General features: G+C 44.0%; 1 long non-coding RNA gene across 1 annotated transcript; it reads right to left on the bottom strand.

The window, feature by feature from the left end:
• Nucleotides 1–466: 466 nt before the first annotated feature.
• LOC115136429 (uncharacterized) lies at nucleotides 467–5328 on the bottom strand. Its single transcript, XR_003864620.2, has 4 exons — nucleotides 4674–5328; nucleotides 4503–4565; nucleotides 3901–4318; nucleotides 467–3125 (listed from the first exon to the last, which is right to left on the bottom strand). It is a non-coding gene; the product is annotated as an uncharacterized LOC115136429 (long non-coding RNA).
• Between the last annotated feature and the right edge of the window lie 8294 nt (nucleotides 5329–13622).

The raw sequence follows: 13622 nt of genomic DNA, 5'->3' as shown, positions 1-13622 counted from the left end.
AAAGGCCTCTTGTCATCCTGTTTTCAAGAGAAAGGCAGGAAGAAAATGGAGGCAGCTGGGAATCAGGAAATGTCTGCCTCACTGGCAGATGGCCGGGTGAGGCCAGGGAGAGGGGGGCGAGCAAGGAGGGCGGGGTCCTGACAGGATATGGGAGGGCTAGGCTGGAGGGGAGGGATTAGGGGCGGGGTTTAGGAGCTGCTCACTTGCGCACATCTGGTGTCTGTTTAATGCAACTGCAGGCTGAAACCCTTTAAAATGAACTGTTTCAACTTACAAGTTAGAACTATTCATGTTAAGATAAAAATAAAATAAGTAAGTCTTCTCTAAAGATAGATCTGGTTTGGAGGCAAAAACGTATTGACTTTCATATGTATGTGGACTTCTAGTTATGACATAGAAAAAAAGGAGATTCAGCTATAGGTATATACATACATTTAGAAATGGTGGTTTAGTATTCAGTATTTATTTGGATCCCCAATTAGCTGCTGCGAGGCAGCGGTTACTCTTCCTGGGGTCCGATCAGGAAACAACACAACAAATAAAATACATCAATATACATCAATATACATCAATATACATACATATACATACATATACATACATATACATACATAGCACTACATTTCCATTAGAACTGAGCCATTCAGCAGACACTCCCATCTAGACAGACCCACGGCCAGTGCATTCAACTCAAGATAGCCAGGCGAGACAACCCGAATATCACAGTTGTATCCCAACCACGTCTTACATAAATGATACAATACATAATACAATGCAAAAAAACAATACAACATGTATCACAGTCCCCATCCTGCCGTTAGGTGTTCTATTATCTGTTTTTTGAATCTGGTTTGATAGTGCAAAAGTGAAATTGAACGATGTTATGTTTGTTGTGAGAGGCTATACCAACTAATATTGCACATGGTCTACAAACTTAAAACTTGTTATAAGAAAAGGGAAAAAAAAGGAAAACTAAACATCCTTACGGACATCAATGCATAGCAAATACAGTACCAGTCAAAAGTTTGAACACGCCTACTTATCAAGGCTTTTTCTTTATTTTTGTACTATTTTCTACATTGTAGAATAATAGTGAAGACATCAAAACTATGACATAACACATATGGAATCAAGTAGTAACCAAAAAGGTGTTTAACTAATATAAATTAATTTTATATTTGAGATTCTTTAAAGTAGCCACCCTTTGCCTTGATGACAGATTTCCACACTTTTGGCATTCTCTCAACCAGCTTTATGAGGTAGTCACATGGAATGCATTTCAATTAACAGGTCTGCCTAGTTAAAATAATTTATTTCCTTCTTAATGCGTTTAAGCCAATCAGTTGTGTTGTGACAAGGTAGGGGTGGTATACAGAAGATAGCCCTATTTGGTAAAAGACCAAGTCCATATTATGGCAAGAACAGTTCAAATAAGCAAAGAGAAACGACTGTCCATCATTACTTTGTAAGACATGAAAATCAGTCAATCAGGAAAATGTCAATAACTTTTAACGTTTATTCAAGTGCAGTCGCAAAAACCATCAAGCGCTATGATGAAACTGGCTCTCATGAGGACCGCCACAGGAAAAGAAGACCCAGAGTTACCTCTGCTGCAGAGGATAAGTTCATTAGAGTTAACTGCACCTCAGATTGCAGCCCAAATAAATGCTTCACAGAGTTCAAGTAACAGACACATCTCAACATCAACTATTCAGAGGAGACTGTATGAATCAGGCATTCATGGTTGAATTGCTGCAAAGAAACCACCACTAAAGGACACCAATAAGAAGAGGAGACTTGCTTGGGCCAAGAAACACGAGCAATAGACATTAGACCTGAGGAAATCTGTCCTTTGGTCTGATGAGCCTAAATTTGACATTTTTGGTTCCAACCTCCGTGTCTTTGAGACACAGAGTAGGTGAAAGGATGATCTCCGCATGTGTGGTTCGGACCGTGAAGCATGGAGGAGGAGATGTGATGTGTGGGGGTGCTTTGCTGGTGACACTGTCAGTGATTTATTATACACTTAACCCGCATGGCTACCATAACATTCTGCAGCGATACGCCATTCAATCTGGTTTGCGCTTAGTGGGACTATCATTTGCTTTTCAACAGGACAATGACACAAAACATACCTCCAGGCTGTGTAAGGGCTATTTGACCAAGAATGAGAGTGATGGAGTGCTGCATCAGATGATCTGACCTCGACAATCACCTGACCTCAACTCAATTGAGATGTTTTGCGGTGAGTTGGACCGCAGAGTGAAGGAAAAGCAGCCAACAAGTGCTCAGCATATGTAGGAACTTCCTCAGATTGTTGGAAAAGCATTCCTCATGAAGCTGGTTGAGAGAATGCCAAAGCTGTCATCAAGACAAAGGGTGGCTACTTAGAAGAATCTCAAACATAAAATATATTTAGATTTGTTTAACACTTTTTTGGTTTGTTGTTAAAATTCTAAAACATGCATTAAACCAAACTAGGCAGGCCAATATTACAGTACATTGTTTGTTGTACTTGTAAATATTTTCTAACTGAAACGTTGAAAAACATTCTATATGATTCTATTTAACTTCACTTGGCTAAAAAGGCCCCAAATACCTATAACCTGAAATGGTTGGATAATTTGAATTCATCAAAACATTCACATAATAGGTCTGTGTTGACTGTATCCATCCCCCTTTGATCAAAGAACACACAGCCAACTGTGGGAATCTACTACCCCCTACTGGTCAAAGTGAATATTGCAGCATGTGTTGTTGAAAAGTGTGTGTGTGTGCGTGCGTGTGTGTGTGTGTGTGTGTGTGTGTGTGTGTGTGTGTGTGTGTGTGTGTGTGTGTGTGTGAGCAGTGATAGAGCAGAGAACCAGTGAAAGTGTTACGATGATGTAAATCATCAAAGATCCTGTAGTTTGCAGGGAGTTGCATCAAAACGACATCTCCCACCTCCAGCTGTAGTATGACAGTATTGGATGCATACCTAAACTGCCCATGGTTACCCCACTCGCCTGTATAAATGATTTGTTGTTCATTCTTGAACAGTGTTAGGCCCATAACAGTGGAATGGAGATATGCACCAATAGTGAAGCCGAAGTAGTAGGCCCCTCTCACCAGTGCTGTGAAGACACCTGGAGGAGAAGAAAGTCATGGAGGGATCACTACAGACCTCAGTCAATTCTTGTGCTGCTTTACATGACTAGACCATATAAACTCTCTTCTACTGATTGCACAAAACAACATATTAAACTTGAACAGGAACATGTGACACCATTGGGACACCATCGTCAAAGGCTCTAATGTTCTACAAGTTCATTTCAAACCATAATGTGTTGCGTGATGATTGGAAAATGTTATATTGATTGTTAATTTTCGAGTAGCACGGGTGCCCTTAAGACAAATGATTATGATTGGGTTCCCCTCGCCCCTCTTCATTACTCATCTCCAATCACTCAGTGTCACATCCTACTCTGAACAGTATCACATCACCATCTCCACAGCATCCCGCCCACTGGGCACACCATGTCATTTCAACGTGGAAATTTGGGTAATATTTGGTTGAGACGTTGATCAATGAGATTCCAACCTATTTTCACCCACAAAAAGACAGCTAGAAGTTTGTTGAATTCCCAAGGTGATATAACTATGCTTTCAACCATCCAACCATCTATATATATACAGTGGGGAGAACAAGCATTTGATACACTGCTGATTTTGCAGGTTTTCCTACATACAAAGCATGTAGAGGTCTGCAATTTTTTATCATAGGTACACTTCAACTGTGAGAGACGCAATCTAAAACAAAAATCCAGAAAATCACATTGTATGATTTTTAAGTAATTAATTAGCATTTTATTGCATGACATAAGTATTTGATACATCAGAAAAGCAGAACTTAATATTTACGTTTCCTGTAGTTCTTGACCAGGTTTGCACACACTGCAGCAAGGATTTTGGCCCACTCCTCCATACAGACCTTCTCCAGATCCTTCAGGTTTCGGGGCTGTCGCTGGGCAATACGGACTTTCAGCTCCCTCCAAAGATTTTCTATTGGGTTCAGGTCTGGAGACTGGCTAGGCCATTCCAGGACCTTGAGATGCTTCTTACGGAGACACTCCTTAGTTGCCCTGGCTGTGTGTTTTGGGTCGTTATCACGACCCATCTTCAATGCTCTTACTGAGGGAAGGAGGTTGTTTGCCAAGATCTCGCGATACATGGCCCCATCCATCCTCCCCTCAATACGGTGCAGTCGTCCTGTCCCCTTTGCAGAAAAGCATCCCCAAAGATATATGTTTCCACGTCCATGCTTCACGGCTCACTATGGCTGGAGTTACAGAAATTACACACACATTTGCCACGGGGGAAAAAATTATATTCTTGATCATTACCAACATAATGACAAGATAATAAGGTACTTATATTCTGCCTGGTTTCTATGGCTACATTTACAATAGTTCTTGTCATGACCATAATAACTGAACAAACTGACATTCAACTGTACATTTTACCTGCATTGTCTGTCTTCATTGCCTCAAGTTGTCCTTCAGAACTCATCAGCCTGGACTCCATTACTAAAACAAAATACAATTATTTTCATGTCAACAAATGGAAATTCATCCGAGTATAACTTACTCAGTCAGCTGGTAGCGGGCAAACTGGACATAGTATTCTGTTACCACCTGAGTTCTCTGTTTTCAGCGCCTCCATCTGGTTCTTAGTGTCTCGTAGTTCAGCCATGGTGCGTCTCAGCTCTGCTCTCTGTAGCGCCACCATGTCTCTCAGATCTCTCAGCTCAGACCAGATGTCAGGTTGGAGTGCTGTCTTTTTGTCAGAGGATGCGTCTTCACTTAGAAAACTCTCAGGTGCTCCTAACTGACAGAGCAGCAAAACCAGTGGAACTAGTAAACCTTTCATTGGGAAAATATTCTCAGAGCTAGTTCAGTTTATAGTATACTCTAAACATCAGTCATCTCCTTTAAAAACACTTCTTGGTTAACCACTACATGATTTCATAAATGTGCTGGGTTGGAGTTACCAGCCCTTTCAAGCTTAACATCCTTATCATTTATCGCCCTCCAGGTTCCCTCGGAGAGTTCATCAATGAGCTTGATGCCTTGATAAGCTCCTTTCCTGAGGACGGCTCACCTCTCACAGTTCTGGGCGACTTTAACCTCCCCACGTCTACCTTTGACTCATTCCTCTCTGCCTCCTTCTTTCCACTCCTCTCCTCTTTTGACCTCACCCTCTCACCTTCCCCCCCTACTCACAAGGCAGGCAATACGCTCGACCTCATCTTTACTAGATGCTGTTCCTCCACTAACCTCACTGCAACTCCCCTCCAAGTCTCCGACCACTACCTTGTATCCTTTTCCCTCTCGCTCTCATCCAACACTTCCCACACTGCCCCTACTCGGATGGTATCGCGCCGTCCCAACCTTCACTCTCTCTCCCCCGCTACTCTCTCCTCTTCCATCCTATCATCTCTTCCCTCTGCTCAAACCTTCTCCAACCTATCTCCTGATTCTGCCTCCTCAACCCTCCTCTCCTCCCTTTCTGCATCCTTTGACTCTCTATGTCCCCTATCCTCCAGGCCGGCTCGGTCCTCCCCTCCCGCTCCGTGGCTCGACGACTCATTGCGAGCTCACAGAACAGGGCTCCGGGCAGCCGAGCGGAAATGGAGGAAAACTCGCCTCCCTGCAGACCTGGCATCCTTTCACTCCCTCCTCTCTACATTTTCCTCCTCTGTCTCTGCTGCTAAAGCCACTTTCTACCACTCTAAATTCCAAGCATCTGCCTCTAACCCTAGGAAGCTCTTTGCCACCTTCTCCTCCCTCTTGAATCCTCCTCCCCCCTCCTCCCTCTCTGCAGATGACTTCGTCAACCATTTTGAAAAGAAGGTCGACGACATCCGATCCTCGTTTGCTAAGTCAAACGACACCGCTGGTTCTGCTCACACTGCCCTACCCTGTGCTCTGACCTCTTTCTCCCCTCTCTCTCCAGATGACATCTCACGTCTTGTGACGGCCGGCCGCCCAACAACCTGCCCGCTTGACCCTATCCCCTCCTCTCTTCTCCAGACCATCTCCGGTGACCTTCTCCCTTACCTCACCTCGCTCATCAACTCATCCCTGACCGCTGGCTACGTCCCTCCCGTCTTCAAGAGAGCGAGAGTTGCACCCCTTCTGAAAAAACCTACACTCGATCACTCCGATGTCAACAACTACAGACCAGTATCCCTTCTTTCTTTTCTCTCCAAAACTCTTGAACGTGCCGTCCTTGGCCAGCTCTCCCGCTATCTCTCTCAGAATGACCTTCTTGATCCAAATCAGTCAGGTTTCAAGACTAGTCATTCAACTGAGACTGCTCTTCTCTGTATCACGGAGGCGCTCCGCACTGCTAAAGCTAACTCTCTCTCCTCTGCTCTCATCCTTCTAGACCTATCGGCTGCCTTCGATACTGTGAACCATCAGATCCTCCTCTCCACCCTCTCCGAGTTGGGCATCTCCGGCGCGGCCCACGCTTGGATTGCGTCCTACCTGACAGGTCGCTCCTACCAGGTGGCGTGGCGAGAATCCGTCTCCTCACCACGTGCTCTCACCACTGGTGTCCCCCAGGGCTCTGTTCTAGGCCCTCTCCTATTCTCGCTATACACCAAGTCACTTGGCTCTGTCATAACCTCACATGGTCTCTCCTATCATTGCTATGCAGACGACACACAATTAATCTTCTCCTTTCCCCCTTCTGACGACCAGGTGGCGAATCGCATCTCTGCATGTCTGGCAGACATATCAGTGTGGATGACGGATCATCACCTCAAGCTGAACCTCGGCAAGACGGAGCTGCTCTTCCTCCCGGGGAAGGACTGCCCGTTCCATGATCTCGCCATCACGGTTGACAACTCCATTGTGTCCTCGTCCCAGAGCGCTAAGAACCTTGGCGTGATCCTGGACAACACCCTGTCGTTCTCAAATAACATCAAGGCGGTGGCCCGTTCCTGTAGGTTCATGCTCTACAACATCCGCAGAGTACGACCCTGCCTCACACAGGAAGCGGCGCAGGTCCTAATCCAGGCACTTGTCATCTCCCGTCTGGATTACTGCAACTCGCTGTTGGCTGGGCTCCCTGCCTGTGCCATTAAACCCCTACAACTCATCCAGAACGCCGCAGCCCGTCTGGTGTTCAACCTTCCCAAGTTCTCTCACGTCACCCCGCTCCTCCGCTCTCTCCACTGGCTTCCAGTTGAAGCTCGCATCCGCTACAAGACCATGGTGCTTGCCTACGGAGCTGTGAGGGGAACGGCACCTCACTACCTCCAGGCTCTGATCAGGCCCTACACCCAAACAAGGGCACTGCGTTCATCCACCTCTGGCCTGCTCGCCTCCCTACCACTGAGGAAGTACAGTTCCCGCTCAGCCCAGTCAAAACTGTTCGCTGCTCTGGCCCCCCAATGGTGGAACAAACTCCCTCACGACGCCAGGACAGCGGAGTCAATCACCACCTTCCGGAGACACCTGAAACCCCACCTCTTTAAGGAATACCTAGGATAGGATAAAGTAATCCTTCTCCCCCTCCCCCCTTAAAAGACCTAGATGCACTATTGTAAAGTGGCTGTTCCACTGGATGTCATAAGGTGAAAGCACCAATTTGTAAGTCGCTCTGGATAAGAGCGTCTGCTAAATGACTTAAATGTAAATGTAAATGTATGAACCACCCACTAAGCATTTGACGTCAGGCTTTAGGACGTCTTGTTCTTGCGGTCAGGAGAGTCCTTGATTTCAACGTCCACTGACGTTGAATCTAAACCAATCCTAGGCGTCCACAGACGTCCGGTCCAGACCGGCCTATATTTGGCCCAGGCATAGATGCTGAGATTTGGTTCAGTCCAGTCCGGCCTTGATTTAGCCCAAACATCTATAATTGGTTCAGATTTGGTGTTTCACAAGTTTGGGCAGCGCAGTACAGTAGAGCACAGCAGTACATTGGAGTACATTGGAGTACATTGGAGTACACAGTAGTAAAAAGTATAGTATAGTACAGTAAAGTAAAGTAGAGCACAGCACAATCCAGTAGAGCACACTAGACTATGGTAAAGTAAATAAAAGCAACGTATAGTGTACTGTATTGTACCCTACTTTACTCTAATGTACTCTACTGAACTAAACTGTACTGTACTCCACAGAATTCAACTATACTGTACTGTACTTTACTGTACTCTAATGTACTCTACTGAACTAAACTGTACTGTACTCCACAGAATTCAACTATACTGTACTGTACTTTACTGTACTCTAATGTACTCTACTGAACTAAACTGTACTGTACTCCACAGAATTCAACTATACTGTACTGTACTTTACTGTACTCTAATGTACTCTACTGAACTAAACTGTACTCTACTCCACAGAATTCAACTATACTGTACTGTACTTTACTGTACTCTAATGTACTCTACTGAACTAAACTGTACTCTACTCCACAGAATTCAACTATACTGTACTGTACTTTACTGTACTCTAATGTACTCTACTGAACTAAACTGTACTCTACTCCACAGAATTCAACTATACTGTACTGTACCATAATGTAATGTAGTCTACTGAATAACACTACTGTCTTGTACCGTACCATACCGTGTTGTACTGTACTGTATTGTACTGCTGTGCTCTGCTGTACTAAACTGTGCTGTACTGTACTGTGATGTTCAAACTTTTGAAACATAGACTAGACGTCTATGATTGGTTCAAATTTGGTTCCGGTCCCCACCGACCAAATGTGTACTTTTTTGGGGGGGGCAGAGGACCTCATTAGAATAATACCCAGCATGCTTTGCAAGTATATGTTTTACATTTACATTTTGGTCATTCAGCAGACGCTCTTATTCAGAGTAACTTACAGTCAGTGCATTCAACTAAGGTAGACAAACAACAAGATATCACAGTCACGTACGTCTTTACTGCAATAAGAAAAAAATACATCTGTAACTGTTACTCAGAATGTTATCGTGGTTGAAGTGGTCTGTTGGTTTATTCTGTATGTTGGATTACTTTGAACGTCATCACTAGCAGTGTTAAAGCTGTTGAAAAGCTAAGTGCATGTGATAGATGGGTGCAATAATATGGATTTTGCTGCAATCTTCAGTTGACTCCTCTTTCCCATTAAGAGGTGTGAAACAAATATTATTGTGATATAATGCTTGTTTACATGAGAATGTAAAGCAGTTCAAATTTGGCCAAAGAATCAATGACCGAAGAGACATTTTTACATTTGAGTTGTTTAGCAGAGACACTCTTTTCCAGAGCAACCATGTCTCTCAGATCTCTCAGCTCAGACCAGATGTCAGGTTGGAGTGCTGTTTAGCAGAGACACTCTTTTCCAGAGCAACCATGTCTCTCAGATCTCTCAAAATGACGTCTCAGACGTCATTTTACTTACAGGGCAGTCTTCTGACACACCCAGAAAGCTAGGGTGGGTCATTCCTAACTTTGAAGAGCCTACAAGGAGTGCTATGCAAATGTAAGGTTTAAACTGGGTCATTAAACCTTTGCTCGCCTGCTATCTTTATGTATCTACACAGTCTCTCTAAGAACACCATCCACATGTGTGTGTGTGTGTGCGTATGCGTGTGCGTGTGTGTGTGCACGGATGCTACCACAGTTTCCCTGTGTCTTACTTAATAATGGCTCTCTATGGAACCTGTTCTTCTGTCTTCACAGGTGCATATGGCCCCAGGCCCCCTCCAGACTAACAGCTCTGAATATTTTACTGGCTGTGGATAAAAGATGCAGCAGGGCCTCCAGTCAAACACTCATCTACTCAGATGTGTACTGTAGAGAGTGCTCTGTGTGTCCCCCCCCCGTTCGCCTCGGCACTACCAACAAAACACCTCTCCCACGCCTGATGTTCAGTTCACCTCTGCTCATGCATGCAGGGCATCATCAGACAGCACCCATACACAAACTACACATATGAAATACACACATATGCACACACACACACACGCATGCACGCACACACACACCCCCACAGTGAGTTTATATAGAGAACTTGTCCTCAACTCACCATGCGGATGTTGTAGTTCGATCTGTCAATCTGTAACCTGTGGAGAAGCACCTGGATTCTGATTAGCATCCCCCCAGTTTCCTGTCATGAATGAAACATGTTTCTGGAAGCCACGGCTGTAAGGGCTTTGTAATAAACAAGCAGGTTGTTAGAGTGGCTGTAGCTTCAAGGCCTTCTTGATGAGAAGCTGGCAATTTAGCTGCACTGCAATGCTTCTGCCAATAGGACAAATGAATATGAGTGCAGCTGGCCCAAATGAAAGAGTTAAGCAGATTCTAAAGGTCTGGCACAAGCCCAAGCACAGAGCGGTCCTGCTCACACTAAACAGAATCATTAATAGAAACTCCAACACACACAGATGGCGTGGCAGGATCCTCTCCCGCCACATGGGTCCTCTCAGGGCCTCTCAGCACATAGGAAGATGTTGTAAGTGTTTGCATGTCACATTGCACTCTCCTTTGAGTTAGCTTGTCTGAACACACTTAACTTGTGTTTGTGTGTCTCCATACAAGCAAAAAGTAGTGATGCAGTGTTAATGATTGCATTTGTATTTTACTTGTATTAAAACATAGTTTAATTATGGGCATAGTGTACTATTTTCTCCTATTTTTTTATCATTGCTTTTTTTACCTTCCCATTTCCCTGGTACTTGTTTTTGTTGTCCTGTGTTTGTTTTTATGTTTTTCTGCTGCAGACAAATTGCCTATCGCTTCCTCAAGGTGTCAACAGTCTTCAGACATAGTTTCAGGCTTTTATTTTGAAAAATGAGCCAGAAAGATAACCTCGCGTCAAGTGGTCGCATGAGTTTTGCTTGCGCAACAGAGTTTGGACAGCCATTGCATTTCCCTCTCCTACTGATAAAGACATTTGCGGTTGATATATTATCGATTATATACAGTATTTTAAAAACAACCTGAGGATTGATTATAAAAAACGTTTGACATGTTTCTGTGGACATTACGGAAACTATTTGGAATTTGTCTGCGTTGTCGTGACCGCTCTTTCCTGTGGATTTCTGAACATAACGCGCCAAACAAACAGAGGTATTTTGGATATAAAAATAATGTTCTTGAAACAAAAGGAATATTTATTGTGTAACTGGGAGTATCGTGAGTGAAAACATCCGAAGATCATCAAAGGTAAACGATTAATTTGATTGCTTTTCTGATTTTCGTGACCAAGCTACTTGATGCTAAGTGTACTTAATGTTTTGTCGAGCGATCGATAAACTTACACAAACGCTTGGATTGTTTTCGCTGTAAAGCATTTTCAAAATCTGGTGGATTAACAAAAGGCTAAGCTGTGTTTTCCTATATTGCACTTATAGGAAAATTATATTGCAATATTTTGAGTAATATTCGTTGAAAGTAGTGCTATGCAACTCAGCGGTTGTTGATGACAATTATCCTGTTAACGGGATTGCAGCCATAACAAGTTAACTTCAACAGCCCAGGAGTGAGAGAAGCCATGCAGAAGTCATCAGGACCCCCAAGGGGTCATGTTTAATTGATGACCTCTCACTCAATCCCTGCCTGGTTAAAACCCATACATCTACATAAATGTGAAAACCATGTTCTGGAGAGAAGTCTCTCCCCATAAGTCCCACTGAGATTTCAGGAAACGGCAAAGTAAGTAAATGCAGCATACACCGGAAAGTACTTCAGTAAAACATAACAATGTACTTCAATTAACACGCACATGGCTTACCATGGGGACTAGGCTATGGTAATTAGCTGTGGATCTGCAACACAAACACACACAAACACACACACACACAAACAAACAAACATGCACACACACATTCTAAAACGGAACCCTCCATACCCTCCCTCTTCGCAGTTGTCAATTCCGCAGCATCAACCTCACATACAAATCAACAATGACATATGGCTCGACACTACATGACTAAAAGTTTGGGGACACCTGCTCGTCAACCATTTAATTCCAAAATCATGGGCATTAATATGCCCTTTGCTGCTAAAACAGCCTCCACTCTTCTGGGAAGGCTTTCCACTAAATATTGGAATATCGCTGCTGTCCATTTAGCCACAAGAGCATTTAGTGAAGTCGGGCACTGATGTTGGGCGATTATGCCTGGCTCGCAGTCAGCTCTGTGCCAGTCAAGTTCTTCCACGTCGATCTCAGCAAACTATTTCTGTATGGACCTCGCTTTGTACATGGGGGCATTGTCATGCTGAAACAGGAAAGGGCCTTCCCAAACTGCCACAAAGTTGGAAGCACAGAATCGTCTAGAATGTCAATGTGGTGTTAATATTTCCTTTCACTGGAACTAAGGGACCTGAACCATGAAAAACAACCCAAACTATTATTATTCCTCCTCCACCACACTTTACAGTTGGCACTATGCATTGGGGCAGGTAGGGTTTTCTTGGCATCCGACCCAACCCATATTCGTCCGTCGGACTGCCAGATGGTGAAGCGTGATTTATCAATCCAGAGAATGCGTTTCCACTGCTCCAGAGTCCAACGGCGACAAGCTTCACATCAGCTTTACACCGACGCTTGGCATAGCACATGGTGATCTTAGACTTATGTGCGGCTGCTCAGCAATGGAAACCTATTTCATGAAGCTCCTGACAAATAGTTATTGTGCTGACGTTGCATCCAGAGGCAGTTTGGAACTCAGCAGTGGGTGTTGCAACTGATGACAGATGATTTTTACGCTCTATGCGCTTCAGCACTCCACGGTCCCGTTCTGTGAACTTATATGGCCTACCATATCGTGGCTGAGCCGTTGTTGCTCCTAGATGTTCCACTTCACAATAACCACACTTACAGCTGACTTGGGCGTCTCTAGCAGAGCAGAAATTTGACAAACTGACTTGTTGGAAAGGTGGCATCCTATGAAGGTGCCAAGTTGAAAGTCACTGAGCTCTTCATTAAGGCCATTCTACTGCCAATGTTTGTCTATGGAGATTGCATGGCTGTGTGATTGATATTATACTCCTGTCAGCAACGTGTGTGGCTGACATAACCAAATCCACTTATTTGAAGGGGTGTCCACATACATTTGTATATACAGTGCCTTCGGAAAGTATTCAGATGCCTGGACTTTTTCCACATTTTTTACGTTAATAGGGGGCAGCATTTTCACGTTTGGATGAAAAGCGTGCCCAGAGTAAACTGCCTGCTACTCAATCCCAGTTGCTAATATATGCATATTATTATTCGTATTGGATAGAAAACACTCTGAAGTTTCTAAAACTGTTTGAATGATGCCTGTGAGTATAACAAAACTCATATGGCAGGCAAAAACCTGAGAAAAATCCAACCAGGAAGTGGGAAATCTGAGGTTTGTAGTTTTTCAACTCTTAGCCTTTCGAATACACAGTGTCTATGGGGTAAAATTGCACTTCCTAATGATTCCACTAGATGTCAACAGTCTTTAGAACCTTGTTTGATGCTTCTACTGTGAAGGAGGGAAAAATGAGGGCTCTTTGAGTCAGGGGTCTGCCAGAGTGCCACGAGCTGGTGACGCACGTTCACGTGAAAGTTAGGTTGAGTTCCATTACATTTCTGAAGACAAAGGAATTTTCCAGTTGGAACAT

Source organism: Oncorhynchus nerka, linkage group LG10 (genome assembly GCF_034236695.1).
Source record: "Oncorhynchus nerka isolate Pitt River linkage group LG10, Oner_Uvic_2.0, whole genome shotgun sequence".
NCBI lineage: Eukaryota > Metazoa > Chordata > Actinopteri > Salmoniformes > Salmonidae > Oncorhynchus > Oncorhynchus nerka.
The sequence above is the reverse complement of the archived record's forward strand: the minus strand, read 5'-3'. Positions and strand labels throughout refer to the sequence as shown.